This window comes from Mastomys coucha, unplaced genomic scaffold (genome assembly GCF_008632895.1).
Source record: "Mastomys coucha isolate ucsf_1 unplaced genomic scaffold, UCSF_Mcou_1 pScaffold10, whole genome shotgun sequence".
Taxonomy (NCBI): domain Eukaryota; kingdom Metazoa; phylum Chordata; class Mammalia; order Rodentia; family Muridae; genus Mastomys; species Mastomys coucha.
In genome coordinates, this window is record NW_022196892.1 from 778,063 (window position 1) to 798,168 (window position 20,106).

A 20,106-nucleotide genomic window follows, 5' to 3' on the forward strand; every position below is an offset into this window, starting at 1 on the left:
TCCCCTCCCCCTCCTCTCTCCCTCCCATTCTCCCCTCTTCCTTTCCTCCCCCACCTCTCCCTCCCTTCCTCTCTCATAGAAACCAGCTGCCATAGTGTAGTGCAAAACTAAGAGGGGGCTGTGGCTCTGAAATGGCCAGTAAGGAACTCAGTAACGATGTGAATATGCTTGGAAGCAGACATTCCCTTAGTGGACCATTCAGGTGAGCCCACAATTAATCCCAGCACCTTGCTGCTATCTGTGAGAGACCCTGAAGCAGAAACCCTTAGCTTAAGGAGTGCCTTCATTCTGGGCCACAGGAATGCTGTGTTGTACCAAGTTGTATGATAGTTTGACAGCAATAAATTAGTACACCTGGCACTAACAGCCCCAGGTACAACATGTCACATAAAAGCCCAACAAGGTCACTGAAGGAATTCACAGACTGAAAGTTTTTCTCCTCCTCTTGCTCCTCCTCCTCCTCCTCCTCCTCCTCATTGTCATCATCTTCCTCCTCCTTTGGTTCTTAAGGTGTTTGAAAATGGCATATGTGTCTACACAGACACTCTTGGGTCCACAGAGGCTTCATGTAACCCAGCCACCTCCAACATTTGGCTTCCCAAGAAAAGCTTGAGAATCTTCTCGGGCTTTCCCTTCTCACACTTTGCAGTGTTTTGTAGCCAGAAACAGTTGGAGAAGAAATTTGGATGGCTTTCATCCTTAAGGAATAATGATGCCATCTCCCTGGGGCACATTCTGTGGCCACACAGGAAGACTATCCTTGGCTCTGCTCATGGATATGACATTATTTCTTCTGGCTCCCAGAGGGTTTATAGGAGTCATGTCACAGGGAGTTGAGAGGCTGCCACCTGAACAAAGGGCTCTGGCCAAAGTAGCAACTATGATAAAGGGCAGGCTGAGCAAAGGTTGCACATGCCAAGCTGGATAACAGATAACAGTGCAAATCATCGCAGCAGGAAGGTATCATGCCAGCCTTCATAAAGGATCTTACCCAGAAACCACCAGTGTGGCTCTACAGGGTGTGGCTTGTGGAGGATGATAGCATAGGTGAGGGAAGTCCTCCATTAATTACAAAGCCTCACATGCCCTAAAAGGTCATCCATTCATGAGAGGGCAGTCATTTCCCACAGCATCATCTAGATTTGCCTTGTGAGTATGAGGAAGGTCCAGTCTGAGGAAGAATAGAGAAAGAGGTATGTGGGTGCTGGGAGATGAGCCCAGGTCCTTTGCAAAAGTAGCCAGGGCTCTTAGCAGGTATCAGAATTTTATCAGAAGTTTCAAAGGTCTAAGTAGAAATAGTCAGGCCTAAAGGGACGGCCCAGTGGTTTTGAGTCATTAGTATCTATACTCTTGGTTCCAGAAATTACCATCCCCTTGGTGTTGCTCATGTACAAGATAGGCACCCAGGAGAGTTCACAATTCTATTAGTTATAGAGCTCAACATAATAGAACGCATATTCTGATTTTGAGGGACATGTCTTGCATGGCATGGCCTCCCTTGATAATCAGAGATGCCTGATGATTCTGGCTCAGAGGAAAGTTTTCTATTTTTTTAAAAAAATTAAGTGTTTGTACATGTGTGTAACTCTGTGGTGTGTGTGTGTGTGTGTGTGTGTGTGCATGTGTGTGTATACATCACATGTGTGCAGGTACCTGTGGAGGCTTGAAGAGGGCATCAGATCTCCTGCGACTGTAGTCATAGGCAGTTGTGAGCTGCCTGATATAGATGCTGGAAACTGAACTTGCCTGCATCCTTTTCAAGAACAACAGCGAGCACTCTTAACCTCTGGGCAGTGTGTTCTGCTTCCAGAAGCAAATTTTTATGCATATGATTATAATGGAAATCAATTTTATTAGAAAAGCTATTAAACATTTTAAACATCTAAGTTTGGGATATGCATTTTAATTAATATGTTAGAGGAAGAGTGAGTTTTCTCATATGCAACCACCATTTCAAAACTAGTGATAAGTATCATAAATTGAGATATTGACAATAACTGTAGTATTAAAGAAAAATATCTGGGATTTCCATTGATAGTGTAATAGCCAAAAGAGAATGATCCAAAGAAAGTATATAGGGATACAAGAGGGAGTTTATTCTGGACATTGGCTCATTTATTTTTGAAGAACAACAAGTCAAAACATGCTACCTGCAAGCCAGAAAGGGAAGGAAGACCATGTTACAATTCAGTCTGACTGCAAAGGCTTAAAAACAAATGGTAACTCTTAGTTTAAGGTGAAGGTTTGAGAAACTGGGAAAAGAGGAACATTGGTGTAAGTCCAAAGTCTAAAGGTACAAAATTTCAGTTCTCTGATGTCCACAAGTGAGAGAAAATAGGCATGTCCAGGCTACAGATCTGAGAGGACGGATTTATCCTTCAGCCCCAGTGGGTTGGATGATGCTCATATCCAGACTAGATAAGCCTAGATGTTTTATTGTCTATTTGGGGGTCTGATAACTTAAGTGTATCATCTAAAATGAACTATTGTAATCTTACCCTTTGTCAACTTGGCTTATCTTCCTTATCTCCAATGAAAATCCATATCAGGTCATAAAACATGATGTAGCTATCCTTCACAACATGTTCTGGTGCTTTCCCCAGAAAAGGGAGGAAGTGAAGTCCTTGAGTATGTGTATTCCTTTCACAAAATCCTACAATGTGAATACAATGGCACATTCTTCTTTTTTTTTTTTTAATTAGATATTTTCTTTATTTACATTTCAAATGTTCTCCCCTTTCCTGGTTTCTCCTCTGGAAAAAAATACAACCCTGTTCCCTCCCCCTGCTTACCAACCCACCTTCTCCTGCTTCCTGGCCCTGGCATTCCCCTACACTGGGGCATAGAGCCTTCATAGGACCAAGGGCCTCTCCTCCCATTGATGACCCACTAGGCCATCATCCTCTGCTACATATGCAGCTGGAGCCATGAGTTCCACCATGTATACTCTTTGGTTGGTAGTTTAGACTCTGGGAGCTCTGGGGGGTACTGGTTTGTAGTGTCCCGCTGAGCTGCTCTGCCCAGTGCATCAGGTGTGAAGCACCGGAGACAGCACCAGAGATCAAAGACAGAACTGGTAGCCTAGACTTCAAAGGAACTGAGACCTCTAATCCGCTTTACTGCCTAGAGCTCTTGCTTGAAGGATGTTATTTCCCTGTTCTCACGTCTATGTTAAAAGCTGAAGGATTGTTCTGCTTGAGCTATATATATCTTGGTTCATTCAGTAAAAAACACACCTTGATAAACCTACTTGGTGTCGTGCTCTTTGTCTCCTGCCCCGCTTATTTTCACAGAAACTCAACTACCCCAGTTCGCGAGCACCCACAGAAGAAGAGAGACTACAGGTCGGTTTCCTTCAGATGGCGCCCAACATGGGGCGAACACGAGAAAATTTGAGAGACCCTACCACAAGATACAGAGCTCTGGTTTATTAAAGAAAAAAAGATCCAGATCTATGTAGTCGTTCTCACGGTAAGATTGGGTTAGCGCTGACCAGAAATCCATGTGAGACTACAGGGAGTTCTAGACAGAAACATAGGTATTCGCCCGATACCTTAAAGAGCTTAGGGGAAATTTTTTGACGGTAGGTTATAAACATGGGTGCTCAGATTTCTAAAACAGCTTCACAGAACGTGGGAAAGCTGCTAGAGACTAAAAGAGTAAGGGTTAGATTTTCCACATTGAGAGAGCTAACAGAGTTAGTGGAGGGCTTTTGTCCGTAGATAGAAGACATGAGTCATATAGATATAAAATCGTGAGAAAAGGTAAGAAAAGCTCTAGAGAAAAACAAAGTAGATAGATTTCCCCTTCGCCTTTGGGAGATGGTTTTGGATATTTTAAAAGAGAAAGAGAAGACCGAACAAAAGAGAGTACATTCAAGAAAGTACATCAGCCTTACGACATCAGAGCTGACAGGCGATAGCTCACTGGCCGATTCATATTCTACGGTGGCCAGTTCTACGGACAGCGAAGAAAGTCAAACTTTCTCCGTAAGTAGTCAAACCTCTACTGACTCGGTCGGTACGGTGGCTGAGAAGACTCAACTTTCTGTCAGAACCAAACGTGCTACACGTTGTTACAGAAGACAGCGTGTTCTATATAAGTCTGTGCCCTCCCAGACTAGAGAATGTTTTCAAAGTGGGTCTCGCCTGGCGAAAGATGAACTCGAGACCAAGATAAGAAAATTAATTGAAGAAATCAAGAGAATTAAATTTCAGACAGACAGAGAAAGACAGCTATCTGATTACTGAAAAAGAAGAACCTCCTAGGGCCCGAGGTTCCGGCCAGGGTGACTTTCGTTCAATAACCCATCCGGTTGCGACGCAGAAGTCAGAGTGACGATATACACAGATATTATCAAGTCTTTGATGTTAAGTTCATTAAGGAACTAAAAAGAGCTGTAGAAAAATATGGTCCTAGCTCCCCTTTCACTCAGGCCCTAATTAACAATATCATAGACTATAGATTATTACCTCAAGAATAGAAAATGCTGTGTAAGACAGTCGGTTTCCTTCACTGGTTAGTTCATATTGTTGTTCCTCCTATGGGACTGCAAACTCCTTTAGCTCCTTGGGTCCTTTCTCTAGCTCTTTCTTTGGGGACCCTGTGCTCAGTCCAATGGATGGCTGTGAGCCTCCACTTCTATATTAGTTGGGCACTGGCAGAGCCTCTCAGGAGATAGCTATATCAGGCTCCTGTCAGCCAGCACTTGCTGGCATCCACAATAGTGTCAGGTCAGAACATGGATATAAAAATAATATAGCTTATGCTATACAGGATGAGAAGGAGAGGGACTTGGGAAGTGAATCAGAGGATAAAGTGCTTGCTGTCAAAGTGTGAGGACTGGAGTTTGGGGTCTCTATAAACCACAAAGAAGCTGGGCAGCATGGTGGCTGCCATTAATCCCAGCACTCTGGAGGCAGACATTTAGAACCCATGAGCCATGCTGGCTAGCCACACTAGCTAGAACTGGTGAGCTCTGTGTTCAGTGAGAGGTCTTGCCTTGTTGGATAGAGAGTGATGAAAGAAGGCACTGTTGTCAACTTCTGGGTCTGGGGTCAGGGTCTTGGTTTTGATTCCTTGGAACTTGGCTTTTCCCTCTGAAGAGACTGGGCTTATCAGTCTCAAAGCTGGTGTGTGCTCCATCTATGATGTACTTGTGATGTAATGAACTTGTGTTCCCCTTGTGTAACATTGCTTGATTTCCTTCCTGCTGATTTTATCCCATTGTATGATGGTTTTTTTACTAACTCTGTCCGTTTTTTCTCCCTTTAGAACTAAATATAAGATCTTGTAGTCTAAATACTTGCTTGACACAGCCATCAGCTTGTTCAAGACCTCCTGAACCCACCTGTCCTATCTTCTTTATTTCTCATCTCCTGGTCTCTTCTCCTTAGGAATGTTACTGAAGAATAACCTGCTGGTCCACGTCAGCAGCTGATTGTGCTGAATCTGTAGTCAGGAAGAAGAGGGAGATGAATGCTGCTTAACTCAATTTTATTTTTTCCTTTTATTCAGTCCTGGATCTTAGTCCATGATGTGATTCCTTTCATATTTAACATTGGTGTTCCTGTCTGAAGTAAGCCAATCTAGGAACTTTCTCATGAAAGTTTGGATCCTAGGGGATTCCAGATTCTGTCAAATTGACAGTATTAACCACCACAGTAACCAGTAGACTGCTGTGCAGAAATTCCATGTGACTTCTGATACTGGTTCTGGAAAGGTATACTGTAGTGATGAATTAGTTAAACTGCTTTGGCTCCTGGTGGGTCATTCTTCCAGCCATCTGCCAGAGCCCTCTGGATTCTCTAATGAAACACACACACACACACACACACACACACACACACACACACAAGCTAATTTTGATATGACTTGACTAGCTCAATGGCTGGGCATTTCTAATCCTCCCTGCAGTTAATAAACACCCCCCTCTGGTATTCCTGAGTTAATATCTTTTAAAATCTATATTTCATCTCTGATATCCCAGACCCAACTGGAGAAGTAGCCTGCCTCCAGGGCCACTTTCCTGGATTCTTATACACTGGCAAGCCTTTAAGTTTCATTTTTTCCTTCCCCATCATGGCAATTCTCTGTCTCTCCTCTTTCCCCTGGATCCTCGCTTGCCTAAAAATCCCACTTCCATCTTTCTGTCCAGCCATTGGCTGTATGGCAATTTTTTTTAAAAAGATTTACTTATTTTATTTATATGAGTACACTGTAGCTGTCTTCAGACACACCAGAAGAGGGCATCTGATCCCATTACAGATGGTTGGGAGCCACCATGTGGTTGCTGGGAATTGAACTTAGGATCTCTGAAAGAGCAGTCAGTGCTCTTAACCGCTGAGCCATCTCTCCAGCCTCTATTTATTATCAATTGAAGGCAGCTGGGGGCAGGGTCTGGAATCTCGACTTTTTGAGAGCTGAAATAAGACAAAGCATTAGAACTAATCCCCAACAGTGTACAGCTTTCATATTGTTCTACTGAGCTTTCTAGATATCCCATCTTGGGACCCAGTTGCCCTGTTGGAAATAACTGAGTGGAGAGGCCACAAGTAGGTCTTCCAGTCAGTAGTCCCAGCTAAAGTCTAGCCTTCATGTGTTCTCTACTGGACACTAGAAACAAAGAAGAAGCTTCCAGATAATTATAATTGCCAGACATTTAGTCATTCTCCACTCATGTGAATCTTCCCAGCTGAAGCCACAGGTATCATGGAGCTGAATTAAGTCACAGAAAGAAAAATCCATGAGTATGAGGCTGTTGTTCTGGTCTTATATCTTTTGAATTTTGTAATGCAACCTCGGTAGCAAGAACACATGTTCAAGAAGACATGATAGGCAGCTTTGTTATGGGATAAAGACCTGTGAGATTTCATTTCCAACCCTAAAGCTAACTTTTCAGGGGGGATCAAGACAGGAGAGGGACAGGGTACTCTGTTCATGATAGCTTGTTTCTACCCTTTCAAGGTATGGATGTCACACTCTGGCTGTGATTTTCTGCTGGGGTCTTTGTTATTTGGGGATTTGGTTGTTATTGAAAGAGTCCTCAACTGATACACAAACTGGTATTTTGCCAAGAGAAACAGTCACAGCTTGTAGGACAATTCAATTCAGGGTTAGCAAAATATAACAGCTGGCTCCCACCAGAGCCATCTATCTGGGTGGTCTGACTCAAATTCACCTCTCTTGTCTCTTAAGTGGTGTCTACTCTGTAATGTCCAGCGGCCACATCTGTGACCATGCAATCACATTTCTATCACTATAGTGTGTTGAGACCACCCCCCCCCCACCGCCAACCATACTGGCAATTCTCCAGTCTTGAATTTCCCAAGTACCAGTGAATATTCTTTTCAACCAAGAGATGGAAATGGAACCTGAAGTGAAGCAAATGTTCGCTTTTGTAGGCTTTAAAGAACACCACGAATTCAATTGAAAATTGAAATTGCTCAGCACAATAATAAATGCTTACCGAGTGTTGTTATTTTGCACATCAGGTGGTAAAACTGTAACTGTGAAGAAATTACTTATAGTAAGATTCCCCCCTCCTCCCATAATGCTGGAGCAGCAGATGAGCTAATAAATATGTAACACTTTGTAATGACATTTGCAGTCTTGGGGAGTAAGCCTCCCCTGCCTTCCCACGAACAAAATGCACAATCATCCAACATTACACAATTTAATGGGAAAATTTAAGTCATAGAATGTCACTGGCATTTAACATTCAATGATTTTCCTAGCTAAACCACAATGTGAAAGAACCTATACCCTGGTATTTGTGTTTTCTCTTTGGCAGGATGTTTTCATTCTCTGAAATACTTCTGACTGAAAATACAGAGCAATTTTTTTCTTTGAGCCAGAGTCTCAGCATGCAGCCCAGTCATGCCATTCTCCTGCTTCAGCCTCTAGAGTGCTGGGATGACAGGAGTGTGTTACCATGCCTGGGGTACGGAGCATGTCCTTATATCTTTATTGCCAATGGGGGGGGGTACCATAATGAATACTTTATTATATTCTATGGCTGTAGGGAGCAGGCCACGGTGGTAGGCAAGCCTTTGTATCTTGGTGACCTCAACCAGATCCATTCTGTGGCTCTCAATGCATTTGCTAGGCAAATTATAGGTGGTACTTTTTCATGAGGACTATCGTTAGGAGGAGGTAATCTGAATAAAGCCTAGTACATTGAGTTTTCATGAATCTTTTGTTAACTTTGTGTGTGTGTGTGTGTGTCTGTCTGTCTGTGTGTGTTTGTCTTTAGTAAGGGCAATAGATACATGTAAGTGTCTTCTAACAGAACGGTGTGTACTCCAGAGGCACAGACATTTCACTTTTATCCTAAGATGGATATAGGGTAGAACTGCATTGACTGGTCCTGAAATCAACATAGAACTGTGGTATGCATGTTGCGGACCAGCTGTGGTTCTGCATCATCCTCTGTTTCCTCCCTCAGGGTGTCCAGGCTCCACTTCACACTGGGCTGGAAGGATAGAGTCAGGAATGGGTGGAGTCTACAGGATCCTTGTCCTACTGGGAGTAAGTGCCGGGGTGGGGGGGGGGGCTTCTCTGAAGATGTATTTTAATATTATAGCTCTCAATGGAACAGCTGTCTTAGATGATCTTCTGTGAAAGAGTTGTGTGTGTACTCCTTTTTTCTGGGTGACCAAGGGCTATACACTTGGAGAGTGAGAAAGAGCTTTCAGGGTGAACGTAAATCACTGACTGGAGTTTAAAGTCTTGTGAATGCAAGGAGAGTTACTCCAGGAATCCCAGGTACTTTCTGGACAAGTTCTTATGGTGAAGGGGGATGGGGAGAAGCTGAACTTGAAAGTTTGCCAAGGATTGTGTGAGCTTCCCCAGGTAGAGGGTACATGGTTGGGCTCCCCAGATAAGGTCAGGCAGAGAAGAGGACATCCTCCTGGAAAAGTGAATTTTGCAGGAAAATTGATGGAACTAGAAAATATCTTGAGTGAGGTTACCCAGACTCAAAAGAGCATGGTATGTATCCACTGATAAGAAGGTATTAGCCAAAACCTACAGAATACCCATGATACAACCCACAGACCATAAGAAGTTAAACAAGAAGGAGGTCCAAATGAGGATGCTTCAATTCCACTTAGATTGGGGAACAAAATAATCATGGGAGGCAGAGGAAAGGAGAGACCTGAGTGGGAAGGGGGGAGCAGAAGTGAATAAGGGGACAGGATCAGGTATTGGGAGAGACAGGAGAGAGGCCCAGAGGACCAGTAGAATAAATGGAAATATGCAGCTGCCTGGGGTTGGGAGTGGGGAAATCTCTAGGAAGTCCCAGGCACCTGGGATGGGAAAACTCTTGGGAGTCAATGTGGGTGACCTTAGTTGAAATGCCCAACAGTGAGGATATGGAACTTGAAAAGATCATCTCCAGTAGCCACACAGGACCCTCAGTAGAGGGATGGGGACACTAACCCATCTACAAAAAGTTTGACCCAAATTTGGTTCTGTCTAAAAGAAACACAGGGACAATGATGGAACAGAGACTGTAGGAATGACCAACCAGTGACTGGCTCAACTTAAGACCCACTCCATGTGCAGGCACCAATCCCTAAAAATATTAGTGATGCTATATTGTGCTTGCAGGCAGGAGCCTAGCATAGCTGTTCTCTGAGAGGCTCTACCCAGCTGTTGGCTGATACAAATGCAGATATCCACAGACAAACATTGCACAGAGATCAGAGACCCCTTTGGAAGAGTTAGGGGAAGGATTAAAGGCCCTGAAGGTGATGGCAGCCCCACAGGAAGACCAACACTGTTAACTAACCTGGACCCCTGGGAGCTCCCAGAGACCAACCAAAAAGCATACATGGGGTAGTCCGACTGCCCCCTCCATCCCACGCATATATACCGTAGTGGGCTACCTTGTGTGGCCTCAACAGGAGAGGATGCATTTAATCCTGCAGAGACTTGATGCAGCATGATGGGGGGATACCCAGGGGGGAGTACCCTCTCAGAGGTGAAGGGAGGGGGGATGGAGGGAAGAACCTTGTGAAAGAGGACCAGGAAGGGGAGGCAGCATTTGGTGTAAATATATAAATTTAAAACAATACAAAAAAAAAAAAAAAAAAAAAAAAAAAAAAAAAGAAAGAAAGAAAAGGGAGTTTGCCATTTTTTGCTGAGCTCAGAGAAGCTATCCAGACATGGTAGACTACACCCTTAGTAGCGAGGTTCAACATACACATGTAAGCTTCAGTCTGGGAGGCTTGTGTCTATTCTGTTCCCTTGGATAGAAAGAGCTTCATGTTGCAGAGAGGACTAAAGGATTCTCACTTTTTTTTTTTTTTTTTTTTTTTTTTTTTTTTTTTTTGAGCAGTTTCTTCTTTTCCTCTGCATGGGATCTCCTCAGAGCTGAGCAGTTCCTGTCACTGTAAGAAGGTGGGACAATTGGGTGTCCAAGAGCTTTTGAGCAACAAGTGGTGGGACCTGGCTGTCTGCCCTGCAAGGAAGTCCCTCCTGTTCTTGGTTTGTGGGAATATTTACCATGAACAGGTGGCAAACTTTATAAGATACTGTTAAAAGAAGTCTGGTTTCATAATTCAAAATTTCAGAAAGTGTTCATTCTGTTTTGCTTTCTGGATGAATATGTGTAGGATTAGTATTACCTTTTCCTTTTAAATATTTACAAGAAAGCAGTGGTGAGTGTTTTGGCCTGGAGTTTTCTCTTCTCTTTGACAGGGGAAAGGCCATTATGGCTCAGGGCTTTGAAGGGCTTGAGCGTGTGATAGCACAGCAGAGCAGAGCATGGTGGGCTGAGTGTGTTGGAGGCTGTTCATGGTGTATCCCACCCAAAACGTCATCATATGTAGCTCTCCTCAAACTCTTGCTTCTTGTCTCTGCTTCTGAGTGTTGGGATCATAGGCACACTCCCCCATGACTGGATACCCTGGAGTTCTTCTTAGGAGGAGGGTTTAAACTCCTGTTTTTATGTTAGCATAATAGAGCAATGGGCTTCATTAAAGCACCTTCATATGTTGTGTTGGTTGATCCTGCAGCCCTCTCCCTGTCTCCCTTTGTTCTTTCCCTCTACTTCTTGTCCTAGATCTTTACTCTCCTTCTACCCTCTCCCCTGAAGATCTCCCTTTCACCTCTAAGGATCCCCTTCCCACTTCCATGACCTATACTCTCGCCTCCACACACATAGACGCAGGGCTGTAAAAATTAAAATCCAGGATCCACATATGAGAGAAAGAGTGCATTATTTATCTTTCTGAGACTGAGTCACTTTGCTTACTATAATTTTAGTTCTGTGTAGTTCCTACAAATGGCATGATTTAATTTTTTTTATTGTTGCATACAATTTCATATCTTTATGTGTTACCATCAGTTGATACAGAGTTGGAGAGATAACAAATGAAGCAGATATGGTACATTTTGAGTGTATGGATTTAGAAAATTTATCTATGTAAATGAGAACATGATGTAATTGGTCTATTCATAAGGTAATTACACTTTTTAAAAAAGTAGTTCATGGGCTAGGAAATGGTAATAAAGTGCCTGCCTTGAAAACACGAGGACCTTGTGTGAGCCCCAGAGCCCAGGTGAAAAAAACCATGTGTTGTACACACTTGTAATCCCAGGAGACAGAAATGGGTGGATTTGTGAGGATTGCAGACCAGCCAGCCTCAGTCTAATTGGTGAGGCCCACGGTTCAGTGAGATACCAAAACTTAAAAACAAACTGGATACTACCCAAGAAACAACTCCTGAAGCTACCCTCTGACTTCCACCTGTGCATGCACCCGCACATACATGTGTGCGTGTTCCCATGCTCCCTACAACAAAGCTAATTATAGCACAATGCCAAGCAATGTGGTTTCACAGTAAGTCTTACAGTAGGAAGGTGAATGGTGGCCACCCAAGTGTCACTGTGAACTTGCAAGGTTGTGTCTCACTGCAGAAGAATGTTCCTGTGGCTCCCCCCGCTTGAATGGCTCTTGTCCTTGTGCCATGACAGGCCCTGATTACAGAAATGGATTATCTGATATGAGGAATAATCTGGTCATATCCTGTTCTGTATAAAGGAGCCAGAGGCCTGAAGGGGCAGCAGGGATGGTGGTGAGGCTAATCTCGGGAGAGATGTCTCTACAGCTCTCTTTTGCTGGGTGTGGCTGTGTGTAGTTATTTGTCCTCATCGTGTGGGGCACTATAGTAGGTGTAAGAGGGATATCATGACTCGCAAGATCCTCCATGCCAGCAAGCTTCTTTTTATTAGCTGTGAAACTAAAAGCTGAGTCCTACAACAACACCATTCTTGATACTTTCACTCCTGTGAAAATGTGGGTTTAACTCAAGATAAGAAATGCTCCGAGTCTTGCTAAACTTTCACACGATCTGTTGTGTTGTGAGATGGAAGCTGCACTTCAGAACGAGTTGGGGGTGATTATAAATGATCCCTTGGTGCCAACAGAAGGTGGCAGCTGAGGATGCCAGGTTACTATAGAAACACCAGGGGAATAGAAAGGCAAGATGGATGCCATATTAAGGAGAAATAGATTTTTGAAATGATACCTACATGCCATATGAAACATTTTCCTTTTATTAAATTCATAGACAATAGGAAGAATATTCCCCCCACATAAAATATCAATAACCTTGAAATGTGGTTAGGTATTTATGAAGGTAAAATCCCTTATAGACATTCTTTTAAAAAATGTAGAGAGGTTTTGAGGTGCAGCAGACAAACCAGAAGTGCTGTTCAAGCTGCAGGCACAGCACTAATGCCTAAGCAAGAAGCAAGATGCTGGGATGAGCACTTGGTTTATTAATACACATTGTGATGTTGGTCTCATAAAAACAGTTGCTGGCCAGAAGTATTCCTGGTAGCTAAGTCATGAAGTTTGCTTGGCTCCCAGAAAGATCCTGAGCTCGTTGAAGCTTCAACTTCCTAGCTTATGCTCTGGACTGGTTAGTTATTTCTGAGATGATATGAAGATGGATAGAGAGAATGTGTCCGCATGTGTGATGGTTAGTCACCTTGATGAAATATACAAATTACCTGGAAGGAAGCCTTCTATTGGGGGCAAGTTTGTAGGGGATTATCTTGACTAGAATAATTGAAGTAAGAGATCCACCCAACATAGGTGATGCTATTTCCAACATGTAATCCTGGACTGAAGACAAAGGTGGAAATGACCTGAATAGAATCATTCACTGTTCTCTGCTTCTGACTGTCGATGGAATGAGACAAGTTGCCTCAGATTCCCATTGCTGTGGCTTCCCTGAATAATGGATAGCAACCTCGAAGTGCGAGACAAACCCCCTGTCCCTTGAGTTGCTTTGTCAGGGTATAGAGTAGATATTATATATTACTGTACATGTTGTATACATGCTTTGTATATTGGATCACAGTAACAGGAAGAGAAATCAAGATAGCATTGCTCGGCACAGTGCTTGGGAGCAGAGTGAGAACTCAATAAATGGTTGTGTTGACAAGTGTTGTGGGAAATAATAAAAAAGAATGGCAAGCTCCTGAGCTATACCCAGCTACTCTTGCCCGTGCAGCGGTATTGCTGCCTCTGTCCCTAAGCTAGCCCCAGTATCAACTGACCGATCGTGGCCTTTTTTTTTTTTTTTAAAGATTTTATTTATTTATTATATGTATACAATGTAGCTGTCTTCAGACTCTCCAGAAGAGGAAGTCAGATCTCTTGTTATAGATGGTTGTGAGCCACCATGTGGTTGCTGGGATTTGAACTCAGGACCTTTGGAAGAGCAGTCGGTGCTCTTAACCACTGAGCCATCTCTCCAGCCCCGATTGTGGCCTTTTTAGTTCTGGTTTGTCTGTCCCAGTGCCATAAACCCCCTGTGGTTGGCAGTCCCACATTCTAGTAACCCAGTAAAACAAAACTCTAGAAACTTATAATTAATCAGTCAGATTTATATATCAATACATTTTTAGTATACAAGATGCCCACATAATAAATTCAGGGCCAATTGATTATGGTACAAACTGCCCATCTAGATTAGACAGGTTACCCCAATTATTCTATCCCTATATGATATTATATCTACCGGTGGCTATTTAAAACCCATGCAAAATCTAAATCATCCCGTTCGTCCTCCATCTTGCTTCCTTCTTCCCTTTTCCTGTGTTGCTCCTTCTCTATAACTCTCACCTCTACCTTCCTTTTCCCTGTCCAATCACAGGCCTTCTGTTACACTAATATTTAAATTAATTGGGCAGGGAAAATCCTGTCACAGACAAGAAACTCGAAGGTAATCACTGATTTAAAGTGTTGAGTAGAGGCATAAGGCCATGTCTGCACTAATGGTTGATGAGGTAGAAGTGGGGAGACAGTTTCCTTTTAACATATTAATTGGTGGTATTTGTTGGAGTCGGCTCAGCACAAATGCTTCAGAAACACCGTGGGAATGTGTTTGAAGGGCCAGTGAGCTGTGCACATAAACTTCAAGTGGTAGTCGTTACAAATGATACATGTCTTTATTACAGCTTGTGACCATGTGGTGGAACAGTGCCTTGAGATGGTCCAGGATCAATCCAGAGATGCTTCAAATGCCCTTTGTCACTTAGATGGGTGAAACCACCATGAGAGAGTTATAGTAGGCACCATTTTAGAGGCAGGCAAGCACAGCATAGCCTGGTGCTGAGGTGGGATCTTAACCCGGATAGTTTAGGTTAGTAGAAAAGCTGCTTCTCACCTTAGTTGGTTCCTAACACCCAGCCTGGCTTGAAAATTGTGGCAGAAACAGTGGTTCCCCCCGGCCCTGGCCTCCCCTCCCCGAGCCCCCTCCACCCCACATGTTAATCTCCAGTTCTCCTAGAAGTCTGGGCTGCACCCCCTTGACTTCTCAAGGATGGATGGGAAACTGCATTTGTGGAGAGATTTCTACATGCTTGGTGAGGCTTTCTCTAAGCTGTGATTAAATTCTGAGTGAAAACTTGGGGAGATTTTTGTAAATGTTCTCACCAAAAAGCATTTGTAAAGAGGGGCTGGCTTCACGGCAATGCTATGAACAAGAATGGCAAAGCTGAAAGGGATTATATATTAAATTGAACATAATCTGATCTAGTCATTAGGAAAGTGCCATTGATTTAGCCTACGGGGAAGAGAGCTGGTCTGGCACTGCACACAGTATGAATTATAGAGACTGCTTATCTAAAGTACTCTTCATATGCCCTAAAATGAATTTGTATTAATAGTAAAAATGGGAAGGCTGAGAAAAGTCCAAATAGCACCATGAAGGAGAGAGTAGCAAGACAAACCAAAACAACCACCAAAACCACACCAACCCCCCCAAACCATACAAACAAACATAAATTTACATGGGTTGTTGGTCAGAGCAGCATATCTGAGATCCTTGCTTTGTATGGCGGTTGTTGCTCTAATCTTTTTTTTTTTTCTCTCCTTGATTTAAGAGTAAGATTCTGAACATTCATATTGGAATCAGTTCTTTCAACCATATGGGTCAGACCTGAATTATTACAAATATTGAGTAAACCCAGTTTCAGTTTCTGAAGTGTCTATATGGCACTATGTATTAAATCTCTAATTAGGGTTGGGCCTATTTTCCCCAGTCCTCAGGCAATGTTAATTCCTTTTGAGCATGCTGTATGAAGTCACTGCCCTTGTTTTCAGATTAAACATTTTAGAGCTCAGCCTCCTGAGCAGAATATGAAACTTTAACTTGTGTACAGAAAGGTATGTGCCTGACCTTGCATACTTTTAGGAATAATACAATCACAACTACATGGCATCAGAATCCAAACTTGCTAGTCCTTGGTCCAGCACCTCAGGCACAAATGGTAACCATAGCAACAAACATTCCAAGCCCTTCCTATGTGCTAAGTGCATAGTTCATCAGCTGGCAAGTTTCCTGCCTTGCTGAGATCAAATTGCCACTTAAGACTTTCCAAACTATCTAGCTTCCATCCCTCAAATCAGTGTTGCCTGTTCACTCTGCAGAAGTCTTGAGCCGAGGCCTCTGGTCCTCTGAGACCCTGGGACTTGGTTTTTGTCGGGCTGATTACTTGCCTGCTTTGGGCCGTTCTTCTCTGTCACGCCATCATGCCGTGTACTAGCTGTCATAGTTCTTTTCCAGGCCAAATCACTTCTCATTTAAGACTTTGTACAAACTAGATTTTAGGGAGGGTCAGGATCCCAAAGTGGTGACTTATGGGAGAGATTTTCAGCTCCCAGCATCTCTCCCACCTTCTTACATTCAGAAGAATGCTAAAGGTCTAGGGAAAGTAAAAACAGAGGTCTATGCTTTTGCTTAAGTCAGAAAAAAAATGTGTTTTTATGTGGAAGGAAATTAGCTCTAATTCCCTAAAAGCTAAAATAGATAGGGAAACCCCAAGGTTTCCTGGAATATTTAACAATGGCACTAAGTCATGAATGGTTTGGTGACCTGGTGGACCTTGGTTACACAAAACACTCTCTCACATACCCCTTTTCTAAGGAGAATTTCATTGTCTTCAGATTCAGTTAGCTATGATAAACTAATCATTGAACTAAACTATAATGTAATGAGTTCAAATACTTTGAGAAAGGCCATTCACATAACTTCTATTACAATCTATACTGAAATAGTTTTTGACATTATTGTTAATCTCTTACTGTGTGCCCAATTTATACATGAAATCTTCTCACGGTTCTGTAGATACAGGAGGAAGGGCAGCATACAAGGAGTCTGGTGTTAGTCACAGTTTCAGGCATTTACAAGGAGTCTTGCAACACACCCACCTAGGATGAGGGGTGATTCTTGTGCAGATCTCAACAGCCAAGACAGTGGCTCCCATCACTTTCAAACACTTACCCAGTGCATCTTCCTTCCCTTATTAATGTGGAAGCTGGGACCCAGATGTATCCTGGGACACAGAATATATCTGACAGCCAGGAAAGAGAATGGATGCTTTAGCTTGAAAGGTACACACAATGAGACTGAGGAAAGCAACACAAGCATGTTTCCAGCAGTAATCAACCATAGTCCAGCTGACCTCAGCTGTCAGCTTGTTATTGGATTGCCTACAGAGGAGATCCATCTATGGTCAGTTTGCTGATTGAAACTGTTGACTGTCACAGGCACCATATGCCCTTGGAAACCTCCAAATTGCTCATTCTAGTACCACAGGAAGTCAAGAAGAGATGGGAACACAGACAAGGAGAAGTGGTTTGGCTAGAAGGTTTCGGCCTTGGAGCCACATAAGGACCATTTGGGGGATCTTGCAAACACTCTGATGCCAGGTCATAACTCCAGGCTAGAGTAAGGAAGTAGGACTGTCCAGGAGTGGGACACAAGCTACAACAATTTTTAGAGTTCTCTGAAATTCAATGTAGACTGACAACAACAGACAAATAAAAACTCTCCAAAGTTATGAATCTAAACCCCGATGCCCCTTAAAATCTAAACCCTGAGGTCCTTTATAAAGGTTGCAGTTATCAGTAATGATAACGCACCTCTGCCAAGCAGAAACTGAACTCAGTCCTCTGCTTAGTTTGCTTTCCCCTCCTGCTTCCTTTGCCATTTTCGTTCCCATTGCTTTTCTCTGTGGTTTTCCTGTGGTAGGGACCAAATACAGGCAAGTGCTTCACCACTGAGCTACACAGCAGTCTTTACCCAAAGCATACATAGATTATTTTGCTTAGCTGCAAAAGTTACTTTTTAAAAGAGTAATCAATTTTCTATGGCAGATGTTCATGAGAGTACCAAAGCTCTCATGTGTTAGATTACAATGTGTTGAAATAAGCTAATTAGGCTAATTAAAGAGACACTGTCCTCAACACTGCCTATATCTAAACACTTAGACACATTTGATTTTTCATGATTCTTAGAATTATATATATCTCAAAAGTCAAAGAAAAGTGAAATATTGGGGGAAGGATATTATACTTACTAAAAGTAGCAAGGAAGGTTAGGTCTAATGGCAAAAGGATGCTTTTCTTCCTTAGTGGGGTTGGTTGAAAAGCTTGTGAAAGAATTTAATACATGGTTTTCACTGTATAATTCAGTTTTGCAGTTAATAGAGTCTATGACTTAGGTGTCGGCTGGGTGTCCCCAAGGGGCTTACTGTGTTTAGAGGCTTGGTGTCTCTGGGGTAGTCCTACTGGGAGTGCTGGGCAAGCTTGAAGAGGTGGAGCCTGTGGAAGCTCCACTTGAGATATTTTCTTGAGATGGTGAGTTTGGCCAACATGTACTGCGAGGTGTAGTTGTTTGTTTTTGATATTGTGCTCTTCATTCTGAAGTGATGGTACCAACAGGGTATCTCATACCACAGAGTGTGAACTGTACAATGGGACCTTTGAATGTTCAAAAATGTGTGTGAAATAAATCCTTCCCCCTCCACCCCACAAAGTAGCTTGTATCATGGATTTCATTGTAGTGACACAAAGCTGACAGATACAGTACAAAGAGAAAATGATGAGAATTGCTTGATTCTTTTAATTAAGATAATCCTGTCTCAGGAAGATATAAAGCAATGCTGAGGGCAGTTTTAATCTTATCTCTTGACTTACTGATAGATCATGGAAACTCTATTAACAGAAATTATATTTCAGAATGGCATATTATCAGAAGTTAACAAAAGTATTTTCCCCTTCCGGACTTAAGCTAGTTTCTCCCAGATGATTTTCAGTAATTAAAGTCTCCCCAAAAAAGCAGTTCCCCAATGCCTTCCGAAGCATCCTCTAGGGCAAATTAGACAGACTTTCTGATCTACAGGTTAAAATATTGACAATACTTATTACTATTAGGAGAGAAAGCTTGTGTGCTTAAATCTTGCCAAGTTCAGCAAAACCCTGAAAGTGATGAGCTGGGCTGATGAAACCCAATCAATACCATTTCCCACACTTCACTTCTGTAATGCTTCACGGAATTACAGGTGATTAACTACAGAAGAATATGTCAGCAGTAAAAATTAGTGTTATCTGTGGCCCATGTTTATTGGCAATTTAATTCTTATAAGTCAAATTATTTTGACTTAATGTGACTCTAAATTATATTAAAACCACACAAACCAGAACCAAAGTATTCATTAAGATGTAAAGGTGCAATATCCATGATAAATGGACCTTCGCTTAGATTTATCTTTTGTTAGAAGTTAACTGTGTTACCTACTGTTATGTGTGCATAACTGAAAATGGCAGAAAGTTTCTTCACCTTGGGTAACGAAGGTCTCAGCTGAGAAATAGTGAGGGTTCCATATTCCTGGTTTTGGATAAAAAGTGAGTCTGAAGAATGTACCTGTAGCCTGGTCAGGAATCTGTAAGAGATCTAGGTTCTATAATCCGCCCCCAAAGCAACAAATATTCTAACCACCCATTGTGTAGCTATTTCTTCTGTGTTGGACACAATCAAAGTCGATTTGAGTCAACTGTGGCAGGAAAGTAAGTTGGAGAGTGTGGTCAAGATTAGCACATAAAGAAAAGCCATGGGCAGAGATGGAAAACTTTACTCACCAGCAGCTGAGTGTAACAGACAGAGCTTGAGCAACACAGCCATTTTGACAAGTGACCTATAAAGGTCTCAACCATTGGGAACAAGTGCCATTGAGCCTTTGACTTTTCTCCAGCTCTGACACACTTCTAAACTCTAGAAGAATGCTGTCCCAATTATTTCTCCTACTATCAATGTGTATCTGTCCAGTTTCTTATTCTGGACCACAAGAACATGGAAGTCTGAGTGGGTGCTCACTGGATCCAGATCCCTGTCTATACTAGGAGAGGTACAGAGGAAACACACTGGGCTTACAGCCTTTATGAGGCCCTGCACCCTCTTTAGTTATACAGAATGTAAAAAATTGACCACAGACAGTATTGTTCAATATAGTAGCTCCCTGCAAGTTTCCCACAGGAATCTACAGGTGGCACAATGTTTTATGAGTTGCCCCTGCTGTGGGTGGCACTCTTTAGGAATTTATATGCCAGTAAGTTACTCAGGGAACTTCCTGGTGGTATAACAGCCTCCAAGTCACCCATGCAACTCTAAGTAACCCCAGTTGATTTATTGGTTCATTCAATTGGATTTTGGTAGAATCCTTTCTTTGGTTTGTGAGTACCTTCCTGATCTAGGGTGAGCAAATATATTTTTAAAATTATTCCCAAGAAAATTTAGATGCCAC

At 42.6% G+C, this 20,106-nt stretch overlaps 1 long non-coding RNA gene across 1 annotated transcript in view; it reads left to right on the forward strand.

The window, feature by feature from the left end:
- Window positions 1-90: 90 nt before the first annotated feature.
- The window catches only part of LOC116072939, a 24,347-nt gene continuing 4,331 nt past the window's right edge, over window positions 91-20,106 (forward strand). Inside the window, exons 1-2 of the long non-coding RNA XR_004111598.1 lie at window positions 91-202; window positions 3,294-3,471. This is a non-coding gene — a long non-coding RNA (uncharacterized LOC116072939). The remainder of the gene's footprint in view (window positions 203-3,293; window positions 3,472-20,106) is intronic.